This window comes from Odocoileus virginianus, chromosome 30 (assembly GCF_023699985.2).
Source record: "Odocoileus virginianus isolate 20LAN1187 ecotype Illinois chromosome 30, Ovbor_1.2, whole genome shotgun sequence".
Lineage (NCBI taxonomy): Eukaryota > Metazoa > Chordata > Mammalia > Artiodactyla > Cervidae > Odocoileus > Odocoileus virginianus.
Genome location: NC_069703.1, coordinates 27,662,554 through 27,680,318, shown reverse-complemented (window position 1 = coordinate 27,680,318; position 17,765 = coordinate 27,662,554). Strand labels below are relative to the sequence as shown.

At 47.2% G+C, this 17,765-nt stretch overlaps 1 protein-coding gene across 2 annotated transcripts in view; it reads left to right on the top strand.

The window, feature by feature from the left end:
• The first annotated feature begins 358 nt into the window (after nt 1-358).
• The window catches only part of SERPINE2 (serpin family E member 2), a 64,136-nt gene continuing 46,729 nt past the window's right edge, over nt 359-17,765 (top strand). Inside the window, exon 1 of one of the 2 annotated variants that reach the window (XM_020877722.2) lies at nt 359-380. The gene's annotated coding sequence lies outside the window, so the exon portion shown is untranslated. Of the gene's footprint in view, nt 381-633; nt 991-17,765 lie in introns of those variants that run through there. The other variant, XM_070458708.1, reaches the window with a different exon arrangement.

The following is a 17,765-nucleotide window of genomic DNA, read 5'->3' as shown; positions in this document are numbered from 1 at the left end:
ATATGTCATTAAAGTTGGGTACCCACGAACCTAAGTTGACGCAAAGGAGGGCTGAATACGGGAGATCTGGGTAACACAGCTGGAAGCGGGACAGTGGTTTGTCGCCAGCCTCTGGGGTCTGTGCCTTTCTGCGGCGCACAAGGTCCCATCGGCGGTAGTAGCCGGTTGGGAAGGGCCGGATGCCCTGGGATCTGCGGGTACCTGACGCTGTCACCACAAGCAGGAATCCAGTTTTCTGGATTCCCTCATCTGCCTATTGCCTAGGGCGACCAGCGGCCGCTCCTCTGTCCCCGAGGCCGGGAGAAGTCGGCTCTGGGGCACCCGGCGATCTGTCCCTCCCCAGCCGCGACCTGGCACCGTTCATCCCATCACCCGGAACGGTAGGCACTCTCCCGGGGCGTCCCACCCCGTCTTTCCCGGGGCGGGCTGGGGGGTGGGGGGTGGGAGAACAAGCCCAGACGACTCGCCCGGCGTCCCAGGGACGCGCCGCGAGTCCTCGGGTCCCTCCCCGCCTCCCACACCCCCCGCCGAGCCCGGCGACCCACGTGCAGCACGGCCCGGGCTGGCGCCGCACCTCGGGGTCGGCGCGTCTCCCGGCGCTTTCCGGCGCAGCCCCGGGACGGGAACCCGCGGGGGGCGGCCTCGGCGGGACGGCGGCGGCAGCGGGGGCGCCCCGGAGTGCGGGCGCGGGGACGCGGCGGCCGCCGGCACACAAAGAAGGCGGCGGGAAGGCGGGGCGGGGCGGGCCGGGGGCGGGGGCGGCAGGAAGGGGCGGGGGCCGCGCGGGCCGCCGATAAAGCCCCCGCCGCCGTGGCCGGCGGCTCGCGCTGCAGGGTTGCCAGGCTGCGCGGCTTGTGCAGGCGCCGCCGCCTCACTCCTCGCCGCTCTTCCTCCCCCGACTTCCCCCGCCCCGCCAACACCCGGCTCCGGCTCCGGCTCCGGCCGCGCCGCGCCCCACGGCCGCCACCTGGGGATCCCGAGCGAGGGGAGGTGAGTACGGGGCTGCGCGCCCGCGGCCGATCCCGGGCGCCCGAGGGGCGGGAGGGGAGCGGCCGGGGCTGCCCGCCGCGCCGGGGACGGTCCCGGAGCTCCGCGCGCCGCAGGCTCCGCGTCGTGACCTTGCGCCCGGCTGGGAGGCTGCGGGGCGAGCGGGGCCCGGGGGCGCTGGCGTCGGGCGGAGGAACTTTCTCAGTCTCGCCCGACCGCGCTGCCTCGACCACGGCGGCGTGCGCGCCCGGCCCCGCCGGGAGCCGGGGTGGGACTCGGGCGGGGAGCCAAGGGGCCGCGTGTGCGGTGGCATCCAGGTGTGCCCGCGACCGGGAGTTCTGGGGCCGCCGTGGCTGCTGCCGGTCCGTCCTGTCGGGCGCCCCTGACCCTGAACTTGGGGTACACAGGTACTCGCGGGCGTCCCCTACCCCGTACTTTACTGCCGCACCTCCTCTTACGGAGGACTCCTACGGACTCCTACTTGTTACCGCTGCCTGAGCAGAGAGGGGGTAACGGGTGGTTTGGGGGAGAGCCTTTGGTTTCCTGCCTCCGATTTAACCCTGTGGAGCAGATCTTTGCTTTTTTTTTTTTTTTTTTTAATCGCCTGTCGCAGTGGGACTTGCAATACTGATTAGTGCCTACAGGTAAGGTGAAAGTACTCAGAAATTCTGGGGGAACTGGGTGTTTAATTTGCTTACAAACTGAGTGCGGAGGGACGACTTCTATTACATAAGGCAGCACTCCACCTTCAGGTATCATGGAAGATGCTCTCAAAGGTTTTACTGTTTTAATGAACGAAAAATAATCTTCGCCTATGTCTCTCTTGAGAAATCTCTAATGCTGCTGTGTCTTGCTTTGACTACTTCTCAGGGAGCATTTTTATATTTATATTCTTATATTTAGCATCAACATAAAAAGGTGTTTGAAGATTTGACTTCCTCTTTCAAGCCAGGAAGCAGTTTACCCCTCTGAACTGTTCAGGAGCAATCCATGTTGTAATTTTATACTTTGGAGATTTTATATCGAAAGTTGAACACTGATAACTGGGAAAAATATAAGTGTTGCTAATCTGTATATCTAAAGCACACTTCAGAAATTGAAGATACCTTCAGTGCTGTCTGCATATCTAAATCAGTAATTATGGGCTGTTTGCAATATTTCAGCGAAAATTTTCTTCAGGCATGCAAATGAAGGTGTTAGCTGAAATCATGTAAGGTTTCTTTCAACTCTGAGTTTTGATTCTTGCTTGAAATGTGGTTCAAAAATATTGTACAGTGCAGGGCAATTAGAAGGTCAGCAAGATGTCATCTTTCTTTTTTTTATTCTTTAAAAAATGGATCTATGCAGAAAATTTCATCTCCCATGAACTTCACTTATTAGTGTAATTTTAAAAGGACAGAAATGAGTCAGTCTCTAAAGGACAGTAATTTTCAGTTCCACATGTCAGTAACCAAATACTAGTCAGAGATTGTTTGAGGTGGCAGAGTTGAAAATGAGGTGGGGACCCAGTCAGGCCCTAGCTACCATCTCTGTAGCCGTCCTCTGCCAACCAGTCCGTCTCCCACAGCATGGATGACTGTCCCGTGGGCTTTCTCTCCTCCCCTAGTCCCACAGTTCACATAGAAGATGCTCCCATGTCTGCTTCTTTGACCATCTCAACTCCAGGGATCTCCACCCACTCTTGCTACTGGGTCCTCTACATCCGGGTCTTGCCCTCACCCAGAGTTGCTCAGCTTTTGAAATCAGCATCTCAGTGTCTCTGCACCGCAGGCTCCTTTCTTCCGGGTTGCAGATTGGTCCTCCCATCACAACTCTTCTTGACCATAGGAGATCTCTTCCCTACCCTCCTTCCCCTTTGGCAGGTGACTAATGACCCATTCTGCTGGGAAAACAGGAGTCACTGGATTGATGTCTCTGCATGTCCTACCGCATTTCCTTCCCACAGACTTTTCCACAGTTACCCACATCCAAGAAATCTTAAGCACCTGTTGTGTCCAGGCACTTTGTTAGGCCCTGATGTGTGGTAAAGATAGCAGGTCCCTGCTCTCCTGAAACAGTCTTTCTTGTGGAAGCAGACAGACAGAAAGCAAATATAACTATGCTCTGATAGAGTTGGAATACGGTAGAATAATAGAAGAAAAATCAGGGGATGGGCAGGGACTTAAGATCAGAGAGACAGAGACACATATGACAGTGCCTCATGACTCCCTATGAACTCTTTTTAAAAAAAATAATTTATTTATTTTAATTGGAGGCTAATTACTTTACAGTATAGTGGTGGTTTTGCCATACATTGACATGAATCAGCCACGGATGTACATGTTAATGGTATTTTAAAAGCATCATAACCTCCCTTGTTCCTGCATCCCCAACTCAGCTACAGTGACCACCTGTGTATCCAGGTCTTCTTAAGTGAGTTAACCCTTCCTCAGGCTCCCCTTCTCTCAACTCTGCAACCTGGCCAGTCTCCCCACAGTAGGAGTTGTTCAGTCGCTCAGTTGTGTCCAACTCTTCGCGACCCCATGGACTGCGGCATGCCAGGCTTCCCTGTCCTTTACCATCTCCCAGAGTTTGCTCAAACTCATGTCCATTGAGTTGAGGATGCCATCCAACCATTTCATCCTCTGTCACCCCCTTCTTTTCCTGCCCTCAATCTTTCCCAGCATCAGGGTCTTTTCCAGTGAGTCGGCTCTTTGACATCAGGTGGCCAAAGTATTAGAACTTCAGCTTCAGTATCAGTCCTTCCAATGAATATTCAGGGTTGATTTCCTTTAGGATTGACTGGTTTGATCTCCTTGATGTGCAAGGGGCTCAGAGTCTTCTCCAACACCACAGCTCAAATGTGTCAGTTCTTTGGCACTCAGCCTACTTTATGGTCCAACCATACATGACTACTGAAAAAATCATAGCTTTGACTATATGGACCCTTATCGGCAAAGTGATGTCTCTGCTTTTCAATATGCTGTCTAGGTTTATCGTGGCTTTTCTTCCAAGGAGCGAGGGTCTTTTAATTTCATGGCTGCAGTCACCATCTGCAGTGATTTTTGGAGCCCAAGCAAATAGTCTGTCACTGTTTCCATTTTTTCCCCATTGAGACACCATAATTCCTGAAGGATCTGAGGATGTCCTGTAGACCTTTCTGCAGGACTGGGTATGGATCTTTCCTTTTTTTCTTCTTCCCTAGTTGCCATCTCCTCCTGGTTTGCCTTCTGCCTCCCTGGCAACTCCACTACCTCATGGGGTTTCCTGGGGCTCAGGTCTCACCCATATTGAGCTCTATGAGGAGTGTTTGAGTTACCATTTTACCATGGCTTCCACTTGCACCAGTTCAAAGTCCCAGATTGTAGCTTCAGCTAGTTCCCTCCAATCTAGTGGGCTGATCCATGCTCTTGAGGTAGAAAACCCACAATAAGTCCAAAAGCGATTTTAGTTTTTAATCATCCACCCCATACCTGTTTCATCCTCAGCAAAAACCTGTCCCCTGTCTTATGTGATGGCGCCACCATTCACCAGGGGGCTAAAGCAGGGACCTCCCAGGGTCGCCAGACTCCTCCAGCACCCACCAGCCCCCCACATCCAGACAGTCACCGAGTCCTAGTGCTGGTGCTGTGAAATCCCTTAAACCTCAGCTCCAGTCACTGTGACCCGCTTCTGCTTTGCAGTCCAGAAGTGGTACAGTGATGGCCAGTGCGCCATTTCTAGCTGGCAGACATATGTTGGCCTGAACACAGGTCTACAGAAATTGAGTTAATCATTAGAAAGGCTGAGTTATCACTTGGATTTACAGCTACTCTTAAAAACAGGAGGCCTGCATTGCCATGTAGCAGCCCGTGGCTGGCATGGAGCTCCCAGGGCCCGGGTAGACTGGAGACTGCTTGCTTTCCACTCCCCCTGGACCCCTGGTCCAACCCTTACAGCAGCTTCCCAGCGCCCATGGTCTTCTGAGCTGCAACCACAGGCTGGGGGATGACCATGGGCAGTCCTGAGTGACTGACTGCACCTTCTCCTGCCTGGTCTTTCACACTAGTTTTGTACGCCTTTCAAACCATTGTCCATGTTGCTGCTGGGCCTACTTACCATGGGCCCTCAAGTCAGAATCCGTTTGTGTCCCTCCCGAGAAAACTCAGCGCCTCCCTCTTGGGGACAAAGCCCTATTCTGAAGGAGTAGCTGTGTTGTGTCCCAAGGTAAGTATCTCAGATTGAAGAGGTGATCTTTCTGTTCACGTTTAAAGGTGCTGTACCAGAATTTCTCAAAATACTTTTGAGCCTCTCCATGGAGGGTTGCAGATATATAATTCTGGTGTTGGCTTGCCTGTACTGAAATGCAGTCTCTGCTGCTTATATACCATTTCCACAGACCTCACCACCCTCCTCCTGCCCCATTACCACAGGAGGAGACAGGGCAGGCTGAATTCAATGTCCCAAAGCCAGAAGACCTCAGCCCTTGGAACACGGCGGAGCTCATCTCACATGGTGCCCAGAGTCATGCACTGTTCCCAAGATCACTTAGCTCCCTTTGGGCAGTCCTATCCCACAAGTCCTCAGCACTCAGCCAGGCAACTTGCCACAGTGCCCTTCTCTCCAGCACCTCCCCAGGCTGCTGGCCATTTTTAATGACCTGACAAAGGCCAAACTTTCTTCAGTCCCTTCCCACCTTCCTGCTGCATTGTTGTTCAGTTGCTAAGTTGTGTTCAACTCTTTGCGACCCCATGGACTACAGCACACCAGGCTTCCCTGACTTTCACTATCTCCCAGAGCTTGCTCAAACTCATGTCCGTTGAGTTGGTGGTGCCATCCAACCATCTCATCCTCTGTCACCCCCTTCTCCTCCTGCCCTCAATCTGTGGCCAAAGTACTGGAGCTTCAGCTTCAGTATCAGTCCTTGCAATGAATATTCAGAGTTGATGTCTTGCAGCATCGATTGGATTGATCACCTTGCTCTCCAAGGGACTCTCAAGAGTCTTCTCCAACACCACAACTTTATTTTCTTGCAAAACTGAACTTCCTACAGACTTACCACACCATGATGCTGCCCTTGCCTCCTTATCTTGGCTCCTACTGGACCTCTGCCTGGAATTCTCTTTCTCCATCTTCTGCGTTCATTGTCTGGCCAACTTCCACTTTTTCAGGACTCACGTCTCATGTCACCTGTTCCAAAAAGTCTTTCCTGAAGACCAGTAGTATCCGCCAGTCCTCCCTGATGCACATGTGGTGTGCACACACATGTACACTACCCAATGGATGCCTTTCTGATGGTGGTTACTGTGTCATAGCAACATGCTCTATCCACCAGATTCCCAAATGGTGTGAAGTTGTGCTTCAGTTCTGGTTACATTTGCACCAGCAATGGTGCATGACCCAAAGGCATTTAATGGATGTTGAACTAAACCATTTTCATATCTTTCATAAGTTTGCTGCACATTTTATGAAACAGTGCTTGTCTTCTGGGCTTAAAGGGGAGCTCTGCCTCTAGACCTCTACCCCTGGTGCTGGTACTTCTGCACTTAATCAATCTATATCCTAACATAAAAAGAATGTTTGATCAACCATGTCTTCTAAGACAGAACATTACTGAGAAAAAAGCGGAAGTCTAACACAGAAAGGCTTCTGTGTCTGTGTTCACTTCATTTATCCCCATTTGAACCCTTTTTGGCTTCGTTCTGTCTTCCTTGAAGTCCACTGGCTATATTTCGTATTTCACAATGTGTAGAAGATAGAATTGTTGTTGTTCAGTCTCTGAGTCGTGTCCAAGTCTGTGATCCCATGGACCATAGCCCACCAGGCTCCTCTGTCCATGGGTTTCTCCAGGCAAGAATATTATAGTGAGTTGCCGTTTGCTTCTCCAGGGGATCTTCCCAGACCAGGGATTGAACCCATGTCCTCTGCATTAGCAGGCGGATTTTTTACCACAGAGCCAGCAGGGAAGCCCACAAGGTAGAAGACCTTCTAGCTTATTTCCACTAACCTTTTCGATGATGGTGATAGCATGCCTTCTTTCTGACCCATTTTTTGTTGTTATGATTTTTTTTTTCAGTTTTTGCCAGGGCAGTTTTTTGGCTAATGTCTTAAGCTAAGTTTAGTGGAAGGAGGCCTGAGTTGGGAGAGGGTCTGCACTGTGCCATAAAATATTTATATAGTTGACCATTTGGATCTTAATTTCCTTACCTATACAATAGGTATATTGAAATAGTGATCTCAAACGTCTTATTAAAAAAAAAAAAAACAGTTTAACTTCTTGGCTTATTTTCCTTTCTGACCCAGCTTTCTCATAAATATCAGGCCTAGATGAAATTTTCTCTGAAATGCAGTTATATATTTATCTGCATGAAATTCTTCTCTTTCATTTTTTTCTTTTAAACCAAATAAATCATTCAGTTTGGATCTTTAGGGCTCAGAAATAGCATTGAGGCCCAACAGGAAGATGTATTTGGTTTGTATTCCTACTTGGAGGCATTTATAAAAATGTGTGATACATTGAGTCCCGTATCCTGGGATCTTCTTTGTAAACCTCTGTCTCCATTCATAAATGTGTCCTCCTTCTCTTTGCAGAATCATCTTTCCTCATGAGTAGATTGCATGTCTAATCTAAAAAATCAATATTGGGTTTAAAAAAATACCCTTAGGTATGGAATGGAGTCAGATGCAATAAACTACATCTTTAGGTTATTTCTTATCTCTAAGTTCACAATTTGTTTAAGAACACTGAGATACTAGGACAGTTTTATTTCTCTTTTGAGAAATGCTACCTTTCACCCAACAGGCCAAGTCAATTTACACAGTAAATGATTCTCCCTTTATTCTGCTGTTAGATTTCCAGGTCTGGATGTCAGCCCAGTCCAGAGAAGTTGGCGTTCCTTCTGTGCCTCTTTTTTGTGCATGGGGATGGCCACTGAGCCTCAGCAGTCTTCTATTTGTAATTCAATTCATGCATTTGGACAAACATTTCATCCCCATTTCCTCCCTGAATTCCTTCAAAGGTTGGGGTGGATGCCCTAATTCAAGATGAGACCAGGAACACCCCATGCTCCTGCCTCAGTCTGACCTCAGACTTTGCCCTTTGCCTCAGAAGATAATTGGAAAATTGGAGCCCACTGTGCCTTTCTATTTTTATCAGTTCATTCTTGGGAGAATGATAATATGGAGACATTTTAATGTAAAACAGAAATAAATCCTATGAAAAAGCAGAAAGGATTTCTTACAATGACTGCAAACCTTGGTCAATATATTGTTTTGTTTTTGTAATGCCCTCCCCCACCTTACAGCAGAGAGAAGTCTAGTAACCTGGGGAATTTCTATGAGCATGATAAAAATAGCATCAGTGCTTTGTCCCCGCCCCGTGCCCCACCCCCCACATACCCTCTGCATTTAGTGCCAACTAATACAGCTATAGAAAAAAACAACTATTTGTTTTTGGCCCCAGTTTTTATGGGCCAAATCTTGAAAGTAAATATGGGCAGGTGAGAAAGTTTAACACTGAATATGAACCCCACTGGAAAACGAACAAGGTGACTGAAAATGAAAATAGATTTTTCTTTCTTTTGAGGAAATACTGTATAAATAATGGCCATGTTTGCCTTTTCTACTAAAAAAAAAATTTTTTTTTGGTCTTTTTTTTTAACCAATGAATCCACTTAGGAGAAAATTATTTTTATTGAGTATTTGGTCACTGATTAGATTATATGCACTTTAATTACTGTCTGATCTTTTGGTTACAAGCGCAGAAGTATGATCAAGTGTAATCAAAATAACTGACTCAAAAACACGGAGAGCCTGGGGGGAGCTACTGGCTTACGTTGCTGACCCGGAGCCAGGGCGAGGGTGCTTTGACCCTGGAAGTGACCGGAACTAGAGACTCACCTCCTTGAACCTCTTTTCTTTCCCACCATGTCTTGTCTCTGAATCACGACTGCAGGTACCTTCAGGCTGACCTCCCTACAGCCTCAGTATCAAAGAGGAAAGATGAGCTTCCTGGCTGTTTAGGGCAGAAAAAAAATCCCAGGGAGGCACTCTGATTGGCTCAGGTTGGGTCATGTGCCTTTCCCTGGACCAATGGCTATGGGCAGGGGAATGAGAGCCTGTGATTGGCTAGGTTCTGAGTCACATGGTCAAAACCTGCAGTCAGAGGAAGGAGGAGTAGTGAGGGAAGTATGCTGGTTAGTATTTGTACGCAGAGGTTTGACAGAGGTTCAGCGTCGTCTCCTCCAGCCTCATGGCTACTTGTAGGACAGATACTAACATCATTCCCATTCAGACAGTTGTGCAGAAGAGTGTATAGCCGCCCAGCTGTCCGTGGTTACTCATACAGTCTGTATGTGTCAATGCCAGAGCCTGAACCCAGGTCTGTAAACGTGTGAGCTCTGAGCTCACACTATGAACCGCCAAAGATTTATGACTCATCAATATTTATAACCTCTCAGAGAAACCCGTGTCCAACCACGGGCCTCCTTTGAAGAGACTATCTTCTTTCCTTGCTGTATAATGTCCTTCAATAAAACAGCCAAAACAGAGACGGAAAGAGGCTAATACTTTTGTGTTATCTTTGAAGTAATGTTTTCACTCCTTTGGGCCCCTGGGCCCAGTTGTTTCTTAGATACTTGTTTTTTTCCTGGGACTCACACTCTAAAATTAATACTGACCTTTGGATTGAAAAGGTAGAGTGCATATACCCAGAGTCCAAGAGAATAACATGTGTTTAAGCTGGATAAAACTGAACTAAAGGACAAAGGTGACATATTTTTAAAGGATGTCTAATCCACAGCTGTGTAGACTTAGGTTAAAACATTGAGATTTAACTTGTTTTCATGGTTTTCTTTATATTTAACTTTATTTTAGAGTTTTTCATATCTTGTGGTATGTGTCCTCCCCATCCTCCTCCTCCTCCTTTGTATAGTGTAGTAATTAAGAGTATGGAACATGTAGAGATGAATGGGCTTTCATCTGTATCTAGATTATATCAGATACTAGTTGGAGGTCTGGGGGCTGTAGCCAATTTACTAGACTTCTCCAAGCCTCAGTTTCTTCATCTGTGAACTGGGCATGAAGGTAATCACATCTTAAGTGTTGTGAGGATGCACTGGAGAGGATGCTTTAGGTGCTGAGCACAGAGCCTCGATTGGAGCTGACTTCCAGGACACGAGATGGAGTTGGGGTTCTATTTGTCACAGTAGTCCGTGTGAATGTTTCACTTCTGGGACCTGTGTTTTCATTGTGCCTTTGACCTCATGAATGAGGAACTTGCTGTCTGTGTTTGCATACTTAGTTTCCAGACCCCTTTTCTGTAAAATTCTCATGAACAGTATTCCCAGTGATCAGCTGGTCATCTGTCTTTTCCACAGGCTTCCAGCTCCTCCGGTATTGGCCACAGAGCAAAGGATAGCTGGTGCATGAAATAAACTCCCTTATAGTCCACCTTTGAGGAAACGTAAGCAGCAGTATTACCATCAGGTCTTTCTAGGGGCACATTGCAGGCTAGCCTTGTCAGACTGGGTGCTGGTTTTTTTCTTATTGTAGTTATGAAGAATGAATAAATTGCACAATAGGAAAAGTAATCTTAGGTAAAAGATTAATATTTAGGTTTCTGCAGATGTAGCATCCAAAGTCTTCCCCTTTTGTTCTTGTTTGTCTGACTGTGAAAAATTCATTCTGTTGTATCCAGTGATATCCATATATCCAAAAATAGCCATTTTAAGTACATGGTGAACATATTTAAAACCCACGGTCATCTAATTATGATTTGATGCCTTCATTATACGAAAGAGTTCTGTGAATGTTGGATTAACCATTGCCAACATTCCTAGATAGGAAATATATTTTCAACTGCCATTAGTATGATTTAAAATTTTTACTGGCAAATATACATGTGTTTTTATAGCACCCAGTGTATGCCCGAACCTGAATTGTTGCTTGGACAATGAGTTGGGAAATGCCAAGGAGATTCTGGATGATGACTTAATTATAGAGTTTTCTTTCTAAAAAGTTTTCTCTTTGAAGTTACTTTAGTGATAGACTCATATCGTGTCTTGCCAAACCTGTGTTCATTTCTTAAAGACATGTTAATTAAAGTAGCAACTTAGAAGATTGGCCAAGATGCCGAAGTATTCATAGTGAACCTCTTCTTGTGCAGCTAGGTCATTAATCATGACCAGTGCTAGTCATACTAATGTGAATTGGTTCAGCAGTTAGTGAAAACAGAGTTGTTTCATGCATGTATATCACTTATTAGTCTAAAATTTCTTTAAGAAGGATATTTTTTATATATACATTGGCGAAAATGTACTTTTCTGATACTCTCTATCATGTGTTCTGCTTATTTGTGTGTGTCTTCTCCACCCCACTCGGAAATCTTCAGGATTTTGTAGTCTCTTTTATTCTTCTGGTCTCCTTCCACAGTACCTGACACAGAGGAGCCCAGAAGATGCTTGAAACGGGGAATGAAGTGAAAGATCAGTGGGTCATCAGGGTGTCAAGTGCTGTGGGACACCTTTTATACACAATCTTGTTGAATCTAAACAGATGGAAATTAAGTAAGGTGGAAATTAGTCGTACTTCACAGATGAGAACACTGAGGTTCAAGTGTGTGAAGCAGCCTTCTGAGATTGCTGCCCATGGGATGTTCACTCCAGATCTGGGTGTCTCAGTAGAGATTTTTGATTCTGAAACAGTGTTTTCAGGGAACAACCAAGGCTAAACAATGGTGGTCGAACCCACAGACCATGGCTGGATGAGGGTGATTTGGGAAGTCAAATGAACCTGGATTAAGTGTCTTGTTCTATGCTTAGTAGTTTTATGTCTGCAAAATATTCTCTGCATCCTCCACCCCCACTCCCCGCCATCAGTCCTGAGCTCCAGTTCCAAAGCTAAAGAATGGAGATGATAAGGATGCAGCTTCATTGCAGAGAGAGATTGAACTGTTCCTGTTTTACAGACAGGGAAATAGGAAATATTACAAGTTAGGTCACCTGACCAGCCCTAGGATGTTCTGTGAGTGAGGAACTCGGAGGCTCCCTGAGGGTCAGGAAGCTGGGCAAGAAATGGACTGTGTCCAGGTCTCAGTTTCCTTCCCCTTGAATTGAGTGCTGTAATACCCACTTTCCAGGAGCTTGGGAGGCTCAGCCATGCTGATGCTAAAGCCTTTTACGCAGAGGAGTTGCTTAAATGTCAGTTGCTACAATGCATGTGTGTTTGTGTGCGTGTGTCTGTATATGTAGAGGTAAGAGTGTGCCCAGTGTGATGTGTTGGCTTGTGGCTGACAAGCACAGACATGCAGATGGCCCTCATGGGTAATGTGGCCCTTTCTTTTTCTTTCAGGTTACTCTCCACAGAATCCATTTTGCCCTAAATTGTGTAGAATTGCTATTAACTGATTTGTATCCATAATAAAAGTTGGCCATTTAGTCTCTCATGGGCTATCTATGGCTAAATACATGGAGATAACTTCTCCATGGCAGAGAGATCAGATCTCATAAAAAAAATGACAGTTTTAACGTATGACTTTGGAAAGTGTAAAGCGTTACTTGCATGTAACTTTCACTTTCAGTAAATACTCTAGACTTCAAGACACTAAAGTGTCCCAAATTGCAGCAAGGCCTGCTCTTTTCTGTGTCAGATATGCCAAACTGGTACCTTGGAGATGCCTTAATGAGTCACTAAAAAGCATTGCATGCATGCTAAGTCAGTCGCTTCAGTTGTATCTGACTCTTTGCAACCCTGTGGACTGTGGCCCTCCAGGCTCCTCTGTCCATGGGATTCTCCAGGCAATAATACTGGAGTGGGTTGCCTTGCTGTCTTCCAGGGGATCATCCCAATCCAGGGATTAAACCCACGTCTCTTACATCTCCTACATTGACATCTGGGTTCTTTACCACCAGCATCATCTGGGAAGCCCCCAAAGGCACTAAATTGGGGGAATTTTGTCTGTGAAAAAGAGTGTCCTAGTTCAAAAACTCTGTGAATGTGAAGTGAAAATTTTTCTGAAATTGTCCCTCAGACAAAGAGAGGTTTGCTCTATTTTACGGTCCTTACAGAATCTTCCATTTTGCAAAGATCTTGATGTGTTTATTGGTCAGAGCTTACCAAAAGCCCTGGATGGACGAGACTCATGAGAACACAGGCAGAAGCACATAAGCCTGAAATCACCTTTATCAGTACTTAGTATGAGTGCTTAGAGAGATTGCATGTTGAAAAGGCATTTTTTTTTAAAAGGCAGAGAAATTGAATACAGGCTTGGTCATTATTCCTGAGGTCATGGTTTCACAATCACCAAATGTTGAATGTGTCGTGTTAGTTACGGTCATGTTAGTTGCTGTAACAAATAAACCCAAACATGTGCCATGGCTCAGACGTGATGGAACGTTATTCTCCGCTTGCATAAAGCCCCAGATCGGTGTGTTTTTTTTCCAACCTGGTGATTCAGTGACGCAGCCTCTTTCCATCACGTGGCTCCACTTCGTTTAACAGGTCGGTTCGAGGGCATGATGCTGATCGGCATCAAGCTGGTGGAACCAGAAAGGTCACAGCAGATTGCATATGGCAGTTCGTGATGGGCCAGGCCTGCGGGCAACATTTCTACTCCCATTTCATTGACTGCATTTCAGTCTTATAGTCACTCCCACCTACAGCACAAGCTATCACCCTGTCTTCAGAAGAAGAGGAAATGGGTTTGCTGAGAAGGTTAGCTACTCTGTCAGGTCAAATTTTATCTAAGCCACAAAGCGTCACTTTAAAATGTAGCATAGCCAGTAATACGCTGTGGGGATCGTGGATATAGTTTTGTCTGTGAGGGCCACTCTTCTGATGATCTGTGGGGGGCTTCTTATGGCTTCGGATAGACTTTTTTCATAAAGTGTCACACACGGATTTGAAAAGTACAGTATCACAGGCAGCTCGGAAGGAAAGTAGATAATGTGCTGAGGGAAATGGTTAGACTCAAAAAGCGATGACAGGCGTGGAGAAGATGTCTGGGGAAAACTAAATTAAATTGCTTCACGGAAGGTGGAAATGGAAAGGTTCTATTTCTAGATCATAATATATGTGATTTCACATACTTAGTCATGTTGACCAGAACTTGCGGGACGGGGGCGCTGGGGTGGAGGTGTTGGGATTCTCTCGCTGGACGAGGGAACTGTCCTGTTTGGGAGACACCTTGCATTCAAGCACAGATGGTACTTAGAACGTAAAAAAAAAGAGACTTTAATGCTGGAAGAAGGGGCGCCTCTTGCAGCAGCGTGGCGGAGGGTTGGCAGATGTGCTCAGAACACTGCTCAGCATCCAGGAGCAGAAGGCGAGGCGAAGCTGGGGGTAGGGATCAGCGCCAACCCTGAGCTCTGACTCGGGGGTGAAAGAGGACCCAGAGGGAGTGGACAGGGGGAGGCAAGTGGCGGGACCACCTCTGCCCGCTCTCCGGGAGAAGCCTCTGGCAATGTCCGTCACGTGGTGGTGGGCATGTCCGTGTCGTCTCTGGCCTCTTTCTCGCTGTGTGATGTGAGGCAGATGACTCAGCCTCTCTGCATCTCTTGTTACTTCCGCTCAAACCCAAAAGGCTCCTGTGAGATTCAGTAGGGTGATGCATTCACTGGGCTGTGCACACAGCAAGAGCTTCATAAATGAGCTCTCCCCTCTCCTGCACGCAGTGACTTGCTGGCTCCCCTGTTGGTGAACATAACCGGTCCTGAGAAACTGGAGAGACATTCTTTGTTGTTCAGTCGCTCCGTCACATCTGACTCTGAGACCCCATGGACTGCAGCACGCCAGGCTTCCCTGTCTTTCACCATGTCCCTGAATTTGCTCAAACTCATGTCCATTGAGTCAGTGATGCCATCCAACCATCTCATCCTCTGTCATCCCCTTCTCCTCCTGCCTTCAATCTTTCCCCCAGCATCAGGGCCTTTTCTAGAGTAGTTCTTCGCATCAGGTGGTCAAAGGAATGGAGCGTCAGCTTCAGCTTCAGTCCTTCCAATGAATATTCAGGGTTGATTTCCTTTAAGATTGATTAGTCTGATCTCCTTGCTGTCCAAGGGACTCTCAGGAGTCTTCTCCAGCACCACAGTTTGAAAGCATGAATTCTTTGGTGCTCAGCCCTCTTTATGGTCCAACTCTCACATCTCTACACGGCTGCTGGAAAAACCATAGCTTTGACTGTATGGACCTATATGGCAAAGTTATGTCTCTGCTTTCTAATACGCTGTCTAGCTTTGCCATTGGAGAAGGCAGTGGCACCCCACTCCAGTACTCTTGCCTGGAAAATCCCATGTACGGAGGAGCCTGGTGGGCTCCAGTCCATGGGGTCACTAAGAGTCAGATACGACTGAGCGTCTTCAGTTTCACTTTTCACTTTCATGCATTGGAGAAGGAAATGGAAACCCACTCCAGTGTTCTTGCCTGGAGAATCCCAGGGATGGGGGATCCTGGTGGGCTGCTGTCTATGGGGTCGCACAGAGTTGGACACGACTGAAGCGACTTAGCAGCAGTAGCAGCAGCTTTGCCATAGCTTTTCTTCCACGGAGCAAGCCTCTTTTAGTATCATGGCTGCGGTCACCATCTACAGTGAGTTTGGAGCCCAAGGGACGACTGTGACTTCATGACAAAAAGAAGCCCAGCCTCCTCCGTCCCTAATGATTTCTCACTGCAGTGTCTTATAGCAGAGGTTAGAGATGGGTGAGGAGAACTTTCATTAAGTCAGTGATTTTTTTTTCTTCTGTATATCTGGTACTGATTCTTTTGTAAAATTTTATTGGAGTATAACTGATTTACAGTGCTGTACAGCTGAAACGGAGAACTAACACAGTGTTGTAAGTCATTGATTTTTAATTCCAGAAATCCCTGTTCTCCCTCAGCTTTGTGTAAAGGCCTGTCCCATGAGGAAGAGTTCTGTGGGACCGAAGAGTTGCCAGGTCACCTCTCAGGATGGTGTCTTGTATGTGGATTCTGCAGGATGGGGGCAGGGGCAGCTATCACTGATTTGATGGGAGGGCGGAGTCACAGAGCAGGGATGGGATTTATCCCACACAGGCAGGCCTAGGGCTCAATAGTCTTATTCCACCACCATGTCCAAGCGGACACCAAGTTAGAACACCTCCCCTCCCCTGCTCCCCCGTCCCTCGCCCAATTCCTTCAGAAAGCACCAGCAGGGACCTCAGCGAGAAAAACGGAGTCAGACTAAAGGAAGAACCTCAGTGTTTGAAGCCAAATTTGAAATTATACTTCCCGTCACTTCAGATGGTTTCTAAGCTTTGCATAACTTTGCTGGTTGGATGGTTCTTGCCAGGGTGTCACGACAGACAACATATAAATATAGAGTGGTGCGTCAGTTGCTCAGTTGTGTCCGACTCTTTGTGACCCCGTGGGCTGAAGCCCACCAGGATCCTCTGTCCCTGGGATTCTCTAGGCAAGAATACTGGAGTGTGTTGCCATTCCCTTCTCCAGGGGATCTCCCCGAACCAGGGATTGAACTTAGATATCCTGCATTGTAGGCGGTTTCTTTATAGATTGAGCCACCAGGGAAGATGGTGTAAATATAGAGTGGTCATCCTCTTAAATATTCCTTTGGGATTTTGTTTAAATACTCATTGCTGCCTCCTGGGGGATTTTCTCTGGGCCTTGTGTGTGCTAAATCAGTTAACTCATGTCTGACTGTTTGTGACCCTGTGGGCTGTAGCCTGGCAGGCTCCTCTGTCCACGGGATTCTGCAGGCAGAAATACTGGAGTGGGTTGCCATGCTGTCTTGCAGGGGATCTTCCCGACCCAGGGATCAAACCAGCATCTCTTGTGTCTCCTGCATTGGCAGGTGGGTACTTTACCACCAGCACCACCTGGGAAGCCTCTCTGGGCCGCAGAGGTCTGAATCCATCAAGTCCAGGAGTGTTTGTATTCTTGGAAAACACAGCCGTCTTAAAGCCATTGTTTAAAAAGCCACTTGGAGCATTAAAAACCTCAGGTCATCAATTCCTGGTGTGAAAATTTAGGAGTGTTGGGGCTTCAGGCAGCAGTATTGACTCAAATGCGCAGAGCACTTTAAGACAGCGTTTGATTGTACATTCTAAAACAGGGAACGCGAATTGAAATTCCTCCTGGGGGCTTTCGCTCATGCATTCTACGTGCAGTATTTTCAATTAGCTGCAGAAAAAAGTACATTCAGTGTGGGTCTATTTTTACAGCTGGGAATTACTCTGAGAACACAATTGGCTATTTCATACATGTGAGATTTATTTAAATGACTCGTGGGGGTATTTGCAGTTTAACCAATAATTGAAAATATTATTGCAGTGTGGCAGGTAAAAGTAGGAAGTCATTTTGAATTCCTCCAAGCTCAATAGGCTTATGTTAGTCTGAGGGGCATGTGGTCGACAGGGTGAGAGCAATGTTGAGATTCCATCCTTCCCATTTCATTCCTGGGCTCTGCCACAGCATGGGAAGAAAGAGCACTTAAGGCTGCCTGTGGGAGGGCACTCAGCAAGGAGCCAAAGCACTAAGGTGCCCTCTTGTCGCGCGCTCCTGTTTTCATGCACCAGACACAGATGGAAGGTTAGATCAAACATGAGAAGCCTCATCCTTCCCCCAGTTCTTCTTGGACTCCGTGTTTCCGTCCCTCCACCCCCACCACACTTTGCTTACTGTTTCACTTCAGCCCATCACCTAGTGAAGCTAGCTTGAGTCTCTTAGGATGGACCCACCAGCCCCTCAAGAGTTGTTCATGAATGTTACTAGAGGCTTGAAATGCATATTCCCACTGAACTGAAAAGATGTAAGTGCCGGTTAGGAAACACTGTATTAAAATGCATTCT